This window comes from Miscanthus floridulus, chromosome 16 (genome assembly GCF_019320115.1).
Source record: "Miscanthus floridulus cultivar M001 chromosome 16, ASM1932011v1, whole genome shotgun sequence".
Classification (NCBI taxonomy): Eukaryota; Viridiplantae; Streptophyta; class Magnoliopsida; order Poales; family Poaceae; genus Miscanthus; species Miscanthus floridulus.
Genome location: NC_089595.1, coordinates 101,827,204 through 101,837,277, shown reverse-complemented (window position 1 = coordinate 101,837,277; position 10,074 = coordinate 101,827,204).

Sequence of the window (10,074 nt, the reverse complement as noted above, 5' to 3'; positions counted from 1 at the left end):
CTGATTGCCTACTAGAAATGACCAGACGCTGAGGTCCTGCATTCGGTCACTTCGAAGCAGCAGTCCGGTCATAACTTAAATGTACTGATGACCACTGAGATTGGGTGATCAGCGTTTGAAGCAGGGGACACATGGCCCACATCGCGTGATCGGACGCTGGGTTCCAGCGTCAGGTCGATCTAACCTGCGTGTCGGGTCGTCCTGTTTTTAGTGGTCTAAGGAGCCAACGGCTCTATTTCATGGGGGCTTCTATTTAAGCCCCATGGCCAGCTCAAGCTCACTCTCTTGGCCATTTGCATTTACATAGCAACCTTATGAGCTTAGCCATCATTGATTCATCATCTTTATGAGATTAGGTGAGAATCTAAGTGCATTGCTTGAGTGATTGCATCTAGTGGCACTTGGTATTCATGTTTCACTTTGGGATTTACTTGTTACTCTTGGTCATTGCCGCCCCCTAGATGGCTTAGAGCAGCGAGGATCATTGAGCGGAGGTTGGTGATTGTCTCCGGCTTCGATCATGGTGATTATGAGGGGTCTTGTGCCTTCCCCGGTGGAGCATCAAAAGGTAACTCTAGTGGATTGCTCATGTCATTGAGTTACCTCACTTGTGGGTAGGTTCTTGCGATGTCTAATTGTGTGGACAAGGTTTGTGCAACACCTCTTAGCCGCCGAACCAAGTGTTGGTCGACACAACAGGGACTAACGTGCTAGCAAGCACGTGAACCTTAGGAGAAAAATTAGTTGTTTCTTGCCCTTTCGTATTCTCCCAGTGATTGATTTAGTATTCATCTTGTGATTGGTTCACTCCTCTACACGGTGGTATAATTACCCTACTCACTTTTATATACTTGCAAACTAGTTATAGCAAGCTCTTTAGTGTAGGTAGAATTGAGATCTTGCTTTGTAGTTTAAGTTCATCTAGTGGAGCTCTTTAGTGTAGCAAGTGTGAGAGCTCTTAGTGAGTAGTGAAATAGCAAATTATGTGTTTAGTGATCATAGCAACTAGAATTGTTGGATCGGTGGCTTGCAACCATTGTAGTACTAGAGCAAGTTTCCATTTCGCTATTTGTTATACTAATCAAATTGCTCTAGTTGATTTGTAGATTTTTAAATAGGCTATTCACCCCCCTCTATCCATATTAGAACCTTTTAGGTGGTATCAGAGCCGTGGTCGCTGTTTGATTAAAGGCTTAACAACCTCGGTGTTAAATTATGGCTCAAGTTGTGTTCAACCATGTGGGGGGCAAACCACTGTTCTTTGATGGCACATGCTATGATTATTGGAAGAGAAAGATGAGGATGTATCTTGGTTCAATCAATGATCAAGTATGGGAGGTGACCGAGAATGACTATGCTATCATTGATCCCGATAATCCCACCAACCAAGACAAGACCAACAAGCAATGCAATACAATGGCTCTCAACACCATATACAATGCCATTGATTCCAAGGTGTTTGAGCAAATCAAGGATTGTGAAAGATCTAATCAGGTGTGGAGGAGATTAAAGGAAACATATGAAGGCACATCGACGGTGAAGAGTGCCAAGTTGTACATCCTCAAGGATAAGTTGACAAGCTTCAAGATGAAGGCTGATGAGAGCATTCTAGAGATGTTCCATCGGTTGCAAGTAATTGTCAATGATTTGAAGGCTTTGGGAGAGAAGATCAAGGATGATGATGTCTCTTATCGGTTCTTAATGTGCCTACCTCTAAGATTTGAGATGTTGAGATTGCTTATCATAAGAGGAGGATTGAAGGAGATTACCCCTAACCAAATACTAGGTGATGTCATGACACAAGAGACATACCGTGTGGAAAGGGAGGGGTATGACAAGAAGGAAGAAGAAGATAAGAAGAAGAAGAGTATAGCATTCAAGGCTAGCTCATCATCATCCAAGAACAAGAGAAAGTCTAAGAAAGAATCAAGTGATGATGATGATCTTAGTGATATTGATGATGAAGCTATGGCCCTCTTTGTACGTAAGATGGGAAAATTCATGAAGAAGAAGGGCTATGGTGCAAGAAAGAGAAGAGATCACACCAAAAGCAAAGAATATGTGAGAAGATGCTACAATTGCAAGAGCCCCGATCATGTTGTAGCGAATTGTCCGTACAATAGTGACAATGATGAGGATGAAAAGAAGAAGCACAAGGACAAAAAAGAAAAGAAGGAGAAGAAGAAGAGAATGACCTTCCAAAAGAAGAAGAAAGGTGGAGGCTATGTGGTCACATGGGATAGTGATGGCTCTTCAGATAGTGATAGCTCTAGTGATGATGATAAGAAATCTATCAAGAAAGCACTAGCAAGCATCGCCATCAACAACAAGCCCTCCATCTTTGACACTCCATCGACATGCCTCATGGCAAAGCCTATCAAGGTAAAATATGATGTGAGTGATGATGATAAATGTGAAAGTGATGCTTGTAGGAGTGATAATGATGATGATGAGGAGAAGGAGTACACCAAGGAGGAGCTCTTGGACATGTGTGAGCAAGTGCACACTTGCGTTGAAATGAAGAGAAAGGAGTGCAAAGAATTACGCAAGAAAGTTAAATTTCTTGAGCAATCCTTTGATGAGCTCAATGCCACTCATGAGAGGCTAATGGAAGCCCATGAGAAGCTTGGCAAAGCTCACTCTAAGCTTGAAAAGGCTCACTCCTCTCACATCGAGCAAGTAAAAATAGAGAAAGTTAAGAAGGAGCAAGTGATTATGTCTTATGATATGGGACTAACATGTGATATTATTGATGAATCTTTTTATAAACCCATTGTAGTTGCTTCCACTAACACTTTTTGTAGCACTACTACTTCTACTTCACCTTTAAGTGATGGTCTCACTTGTGATGCCTCACTAATGGTAAAAAATGAGACCCTCAAGAAGAAGGTGAATGAGCTCACTCGTGCCTTAGGCAATGCCTATGGTAGAGATGTCCTCTTGCTAAAGTGCTTGGGTAGCCAAAGGTTATCTCTCAACAAAGAGGGATTAGGCTACACCCTCAAGAAAGACAAGGTAGCCTTTGTCACTCCCAAAGTTAGCTTTGTGAAGGGCAATGGTCGGTTTTGCAATAGATGCAAGCAAGTTGGGCATGTAGAGAAATATTGCAAAATTAACAAGAACAAGCTACCTAATGTATCCTCAATTAAATTTGATTCTTGTTACATATTTTTTAAGGGTGCCAATGGTGTGAAGGCTAAGTTTATTGGTACACCAATTGTGGGCCCAAAGAAGAAGGCCATTTGGGTACCAAAGACCTTGATAACTAACCTTCAAGGACCCAAGCAAGTTTGGGTACCTAAAAAGAATTGATCTTCTTTTGTAGGTCAATTATAAAGTTGGAGAAAGGCATTGAGTGCTTGATAGTGGGTGCACACAACACATGACCAGTGATCCAAGAATGTTCAGTTCAATCAATAAAAATAAGAGCAATAGGATTGATAGTATCACATTTGATGACAATGGCAAAGGCAAGGTCAAAGGGCTTGGTAAGATTGCAATATCCAATGACTTGAGCATTTTCAATGTGCTACTAGTAGAGAGCTTAAACTTCAACCTATTGTCGGTAGCTCAATTATGTGATCTTGGTTTCAAGTGCATATTTGGTATGGATGATGTAGAGATCATAAGTGTAGATGGCTCTAACTTGATATTCAAAGGATTTATATATGATAATCTATACTTGGTTGATTTCAATGCTAGAGAGGCTCAATTGTCAACATTTTTTATCACTAAGTCTAGCATGGGTTGCTTATGGCATAGAAGGTTTGGTCATGTTGGAATGAAACAATTAAACAAGTTGATCAAGAATGACTTAGTTAGAGGCTTGAAAGATGTAACATTTGAAAAGGATAAGCTATGTAGTGTATATCAAGCCAGAAAGCAAGTTGGTAACACACATCCTAAGAAGAGCATGATGAGCACATCTAAGGCATTTGAGTTGATGCATATGAACTTGTTTGGACCAACCACATACACTAGCATTGGTGGAAACAAATATGGATTTATGATTGTGGATGATTTCACTAGATACACATGTGTGTTCTTTCTTGTTGACAAGAGTGATGCATTTGCAACATTCAAATTGTTTGTCAAGGGCATTCACAATGAGTTTGAAACAACTATCAAGAAAGTTAGAAGTGACAATGGCAGTGAATTTAAGAACACTAGAATTGATGAGTTGTGTGATGAATTTGGAATTAGACATCAATTCTCGGCCAAGTACACTCCATAATCAAATGGCCTAGTTGAAAGAAAGAATAGAACTTTGATTGATATGGTAAGATCAATGTTGAGTGAGTACAATGTGAGTCATTCATTTTGGGCCGAAGCAATCAACATGATTTGCTATTATAGCAACCAACTCTATTGTCACCCCATGATGGAGAAGACACCTTATGAGCTATTGAATGGAAGAAAGCCCAAGATAGCATACTTTCGGGTTTTTTGTTGTAAATGCTACATATTGAAGAAAGGCACTAGATTGAGCAAGTTTGAAAAGAAATGTGATGAAGGCTTCATGCTTGGTTACTCCACTACTAGCAAGTCATATAGAGTTTATAATTTGGCTAGTGGTACTCTTGAGGAGGTTCATGATATGGAATTTGATGAAACAAATGGTTCCCAAGAGAAAGATGAGAATCTAGATGATGTAAGAGGCACTCAATTGGTCAATGCAATGAAGAACATGGACATTGGTGATATAAGGCCTAGAGAGGTGATTGATGTTTAAGATGACAAGAATCAAGTGCTCTCTAACTCAAATGTGCAAGCTAGTGGTTCTCATGATCAAGTTTAGGCAAGCACTAGTCATGACAAAGTGCAAGATCAACAACAGGTGGCTAGTTCATCATCTCAACCAAGTGATCAATCAAATGCAAGCAATCAAGTGCAAGTGCTTCAACCAACCAATGTTGCAAGAGATCATCCATTGGACACTATCATTGATGATATTTCAAGAGGTGTGCAAACTAGATCAAGATTGGCTTTATTTTGTGAGCATTTCTCATTTGTGTCATCCATTGAATCGAAGAAGATAGATGAAGCTTTGAAGGATGTTGATTAGGTCAATGCTATGCATGAAGAGCTAAACAACTTCATAAGAAACCAAGTATGAGAGTTAGTTGAGAGGCCTAAGGATCATAATATGATTGGAACCAAGTGGGTCTTTCGGAACAAGCAAGATCAATATGGGATAGTAATAAGGAACAAAGCAAGATTAGTGGCTCAAGATTACACTCAAGTTGAAGGTCTTAACTTTGGAGAAACATATGCCCCCGTTGCAAGATTAGAAGCAATTAGGATCTTGTTAGCTTATGTTTGTGCCCACAACATCAAGTTGTATCAAATGGATGTGAAGAGTGCATTTCTCAATGGGTACATCAATGAGCTTATGTATGTTGATCAACCTCCCAATTTTGAAGATGAAAAGAAACCCAACCATGTTTACAAGTTGAGAAAGGCTTTGTATGGATCGAAATAAGCACCTAGAGCATGGTATGAGAGATTGAGGGATTTTCTACTCTCTAAGGGATTCAAAATGGGAAAGGTTGACACCACTCTCTTTACCAAGAATCTTGGAAATAACTTGTTTGTAATGCAAATCTATGTTGATGATATCATATTTGGGTCAATAAATTAAGATTTTTGTGAAGAGTTTGGCAAGATGATGGCAAATGAATTTGAGATATCCATGATTGGAGAGCTTAGTTACTTCCTTGGTGTTCAAATCAAGCAAATGAAAAATGACACATTTGTGAGTCAAGGCAAGTATATCAAGGACATGCTCAAGAAGTTTGGAATGGATGATAGTAAAGCTATTAGTACACCAATGGGGACAAATAGAAGCTTGGATAGTGATGCTAGTGGCAACATGGTGGATCAAAAGATGTATCAGTCTATGATTGGAAGCCTACTCTATGTGACTGCATCAAGGTCGGATGTGATGTTTAGTGTATGTATGTGTGCTAGATTTCAAGCCTCGCGAAGAGAAAGTCATTTGAAGGCAACAAAGAGAATATTGAGGTACTTGAAGCATATACAAAATGTTGGATTGTGGTATCCCAAAGGAGCAAGATTTAAGTTGATTGGATATTCGGACTTTGATTATGCGGGATGCAAAGTTGAGAGAAAGAGCACATCGGGCACATGTCAACTATTGAGAAGATCACTTGTGTCTTGGTCATCAAAGAAGCAAAATAGTGTAGCACTTTCAACCGCCGAAGCGGAGTACATTTTGGCCGGTAGTTGTTGTGCTCAATTACTTTGGATGAAGGCTACTTTGAGTGACTTTGGAATTAAATCAAGCAAGTGCCATTGCTATATGACAACGAGAGTGCCGTAAAGCTCACCAACAACCTAGTTCAACATTCAAGAACAAAGCATATTGATGTCCACCATCATTTTATAAGAGATTATCAACAAAAAGGGGACATTTGCATTGAGAGTGTGGGCACCAAAGATCAACTTGCTGATATCTTTATCAAGCCACTTGATGAGAAGAGGTTTTGCAAGCTAAGAAATGAATTGAACATACTTGACTTCTCCAATATGTGTTGATGCACCCCTATTATATGACATGCCTCTCCTTCGAGCAAAGCAAGGTAAAGTTGATTGACATATCATCCATCCATCGCTAAGGACCTGTTTAGTGCATCTATTCATTCCTATCATATCCTAGGCTCATTCATGAAAATCAAATGAATTTGATGCTTGTATGGTACCACTATTGCTTGTATGTTTAAAATGATCTAGTGGTAGCATATGACATGTTTGTGGGCTTGTAAACCTAGTGTTTGATCTAGAAAATAAGTTATAAGTGTTTAACTCAAATGGTACAAGATAACCCTTATTTGGAGGTGTGAAGAAGCTTGTCCTTGGATCAAACTGAGTTAAATATCTTTTGCAAGTGATCTAGATTGAACCAAATTGAAAAAATAATCCCCATTTCACATGGTTTCACCCCAAACCTATCTATATTTTGAGCTCACCTTTTATGCTAATTGTTGACAAAGGGGGCGGGGAAATTCACAAAGATAGTAAAATAGGAGGAGCAAACAAATGAAAACAAATGAAATGATATTGTAAGAGGATCAATAAAAAATGCACATAAGTAGGGGGAGCAAGCTCATAAACTTGTATGTTGCATTTAAATGTGCATTTCATATATTTGCTTGCATGGCACAAGTTTTAAATTTCAATATCCATGCTTGTGTGGTGTATGCTAGTTATATGCTTGAATGATGAAATGAAAAACTAGCATGCATAGGCTAAAGTAACTAGACTTATGTTCATCTTATGGAAACTAGACCCTTGCTTGTAATGTTGATCTCATGGAGTATTCTAGTTTTTGTGTATGTTTAGTTAGTAATGGTGCTAAGGATGGTATATTGATGCACTCCGATTGGTATCACGCTTCAAAGATCCATCTCTTATACCTTAGCATCATTTGGTAGACATTGCCTCCTATATTTCCTATCTAAGCATATGTGCAAGCTACAATCCAAACTCTTAGCACATATATAGGGGGAGCAATTGCTACCATTTAGGGTTCATGAAACTTATCCATATCCTTTTACACTTAGTAAATATGCTTGGGCAAGCAACGTGGATTCAATTAAATCTCAATTCATATCTTTATGTAAGGGTTATCATCAATTATCAAAAAAGAGGAGATTGAAAGCTCTAGTTTGGTTTTAGTTAATTGATAAAACCCTAAGTGCTAACCTAGTTTATCAAAGTGATTATGAGATAGGTAGCACTATTCCAAGTGGTGAAGCAAATGAAGATCATGACATGATGGTGATTTCATGGTGATGATCAAGTGCTTGGACTTGAAAAGAAAAAAGAGAAAAACAAAAGGCTCAAGGCAAAGATATAAATTGTAGGAGCCATTTTGTTTCGGTGATCAAGACACTTAGCAAATGTGATCACATTTAGGATCAATAGCCGTACTATTAAGAGGGGTGAAACTAGTATCGAAATGCGGTTATCAAAAGTACCACTAGATGCTCTAACTCATTGCATATGCATTTAGGATCTAGTGGAGTGCTAACACCCTTGAAAACATTTGTGAAAATATGCTAACATATGTGCACAAAGTGATACACTTGGTGGTTGGCACATTTGAGTAAGGGTTAGAAACTTCACCGGCGCCCTATACAGAAAAGACAGGGGTTCACAGAGTGACCGAATGCTAGTGGCACAGGGACCGAACGCTAAGGTCCCATGTCCGGTCAGTGGTGCAGTGAAGTCTGCCCTCGGTCTCTTGACCAGATGCTCAGGGCCTGAGTCCGGTCAGTATGATGTATGATGACATATGTGGCGCACAGGAGGGACGTTGAGTGACCAAACGCTGGGTGAGTCTGGTCGGGCATGACTGGATGCATCCGGTCGTGATTTTTCGCTTCTGGATGGTTACTGGAAACGACCAGACGCCGAGGTCCTACGTCCGGTCACTTCGAAGCAGCGCGTCCAGTCACAACTTAAATGTACTGATGACCGTTGAGATCGGGCGATCATCGTTTGAAGCAGGGTACATGTGGCCCACATCGCGCAACCAGACGCTAGGGTCCAGCATCGGGTTGATCTGACCTATGCGTCCGGTCGTCCCGTTTTTCAGTGGACTGAGGAGCCAACGACTCTATTTCGTGGGGGCTTCTATTTAAGCCCCATGGTCGGCTCAAGCTCACTCTCTTGGCCATTTGCATTGACATAGCAACCTTGTGAGCTTAGCCAAAGCCCTTTCACTCATCTCCATCATTGATTCATCATCTTTATGAGATTGGGAGAGAATCCAAATGCATTGCTTGAATGATTGCATCTAGTGGCACTTGGTATTCATGTTTTGTTGCGGGGTTCACTTGTTACTCTTGGTGGTTGCCGCCACCTAGACGGCTTAGAGCAGCGAGGATCATTGAGCGGAGGTTGGTGATTGTCTCCAGCTCCGATCGTGGTGATTGTGAGGGGTCTTGTGCCTTCCCCGGTGGAGCGCCAAAAGGTAACTCTAGTGGATTGCTCGTGTCATTGAGTTACCTTCCTTGTGGGTAGGTTCTTGCGTTGTCCAATTGTGTGGACGAGGTTCGTGCAACACCTCTTAGCCGCCGAACCACCAAGTGTTGGTCGACACAACGGGGACTAACGTGCCAGTAAGCACGTGAACCTCGGGAGAAAAATTGGTTGGCTCTTGCCCTTTGGTATTCTTTCGGTGATTGATTTAGTATTTATCTTGTGATTAGTTCACTCCTCTACACGGCGATATAATCACCCTACTCACTTTTATATACTTGCAAACTAGTTGTAGCAAGCTCTTTAGTGTAGCTAGAATTGAGAGCTTGCTTTGTAGTTTAAGTTCATCTAGTGGAGCTCTTTAGTGTAGCAAGTGTGAGAGCTCTTAGTGAGTAGTGAAATAGCAAATTGTGTGTTTAGTGATCATAGCAACTAGAATTATTGGACAGGTGGCTTGCAACCCTTGTAGTGCTAGAGCAAGTTTGTATTTCGCTATTTGTTATACTAATTAAATTGCTCTAGTTGATGTGTAGATTTTTAAATAGGCTATTCACTCCCCTCTAGCCATATTAGAACATTTCATCGGTGACTCATTAGGGTGGTCGGACTATGAGTCTGACTGCTTGGCTTTGTTTACTCCTGCTCGGATAAGCTCAAGACGGCGTTGCACAACGGATACAAGGCCCTTAGGGACTAGTTGTGGGCGGTACGACCCCGGATACCCACGACAGACTACATGGGCTGTGCCGTCAGGGGTGGTCCAGCCCACAAGATGAAGAGTTACGGTGCATGGCACTACTCGGCGTGTACCGCAAGACATCAAGGGCGATATCCTGAAGATACTACGAGATCTGTTAGGATATGCTCGATCATGTGATTTCTATGATATGTTATTACTTACCGGCTATCTTCTAGATCTAACCGACTTGTAACCCTACCCCCGGCTATATAAGGTGGGTATGTGACCCCTTAAAACACACGTAATATCATACGATAGTCAATACAAACCAACAGACCACAGGAATATGGTATTACGTCGTGCAGACGGCCCGAACCTGTCTAACTCTT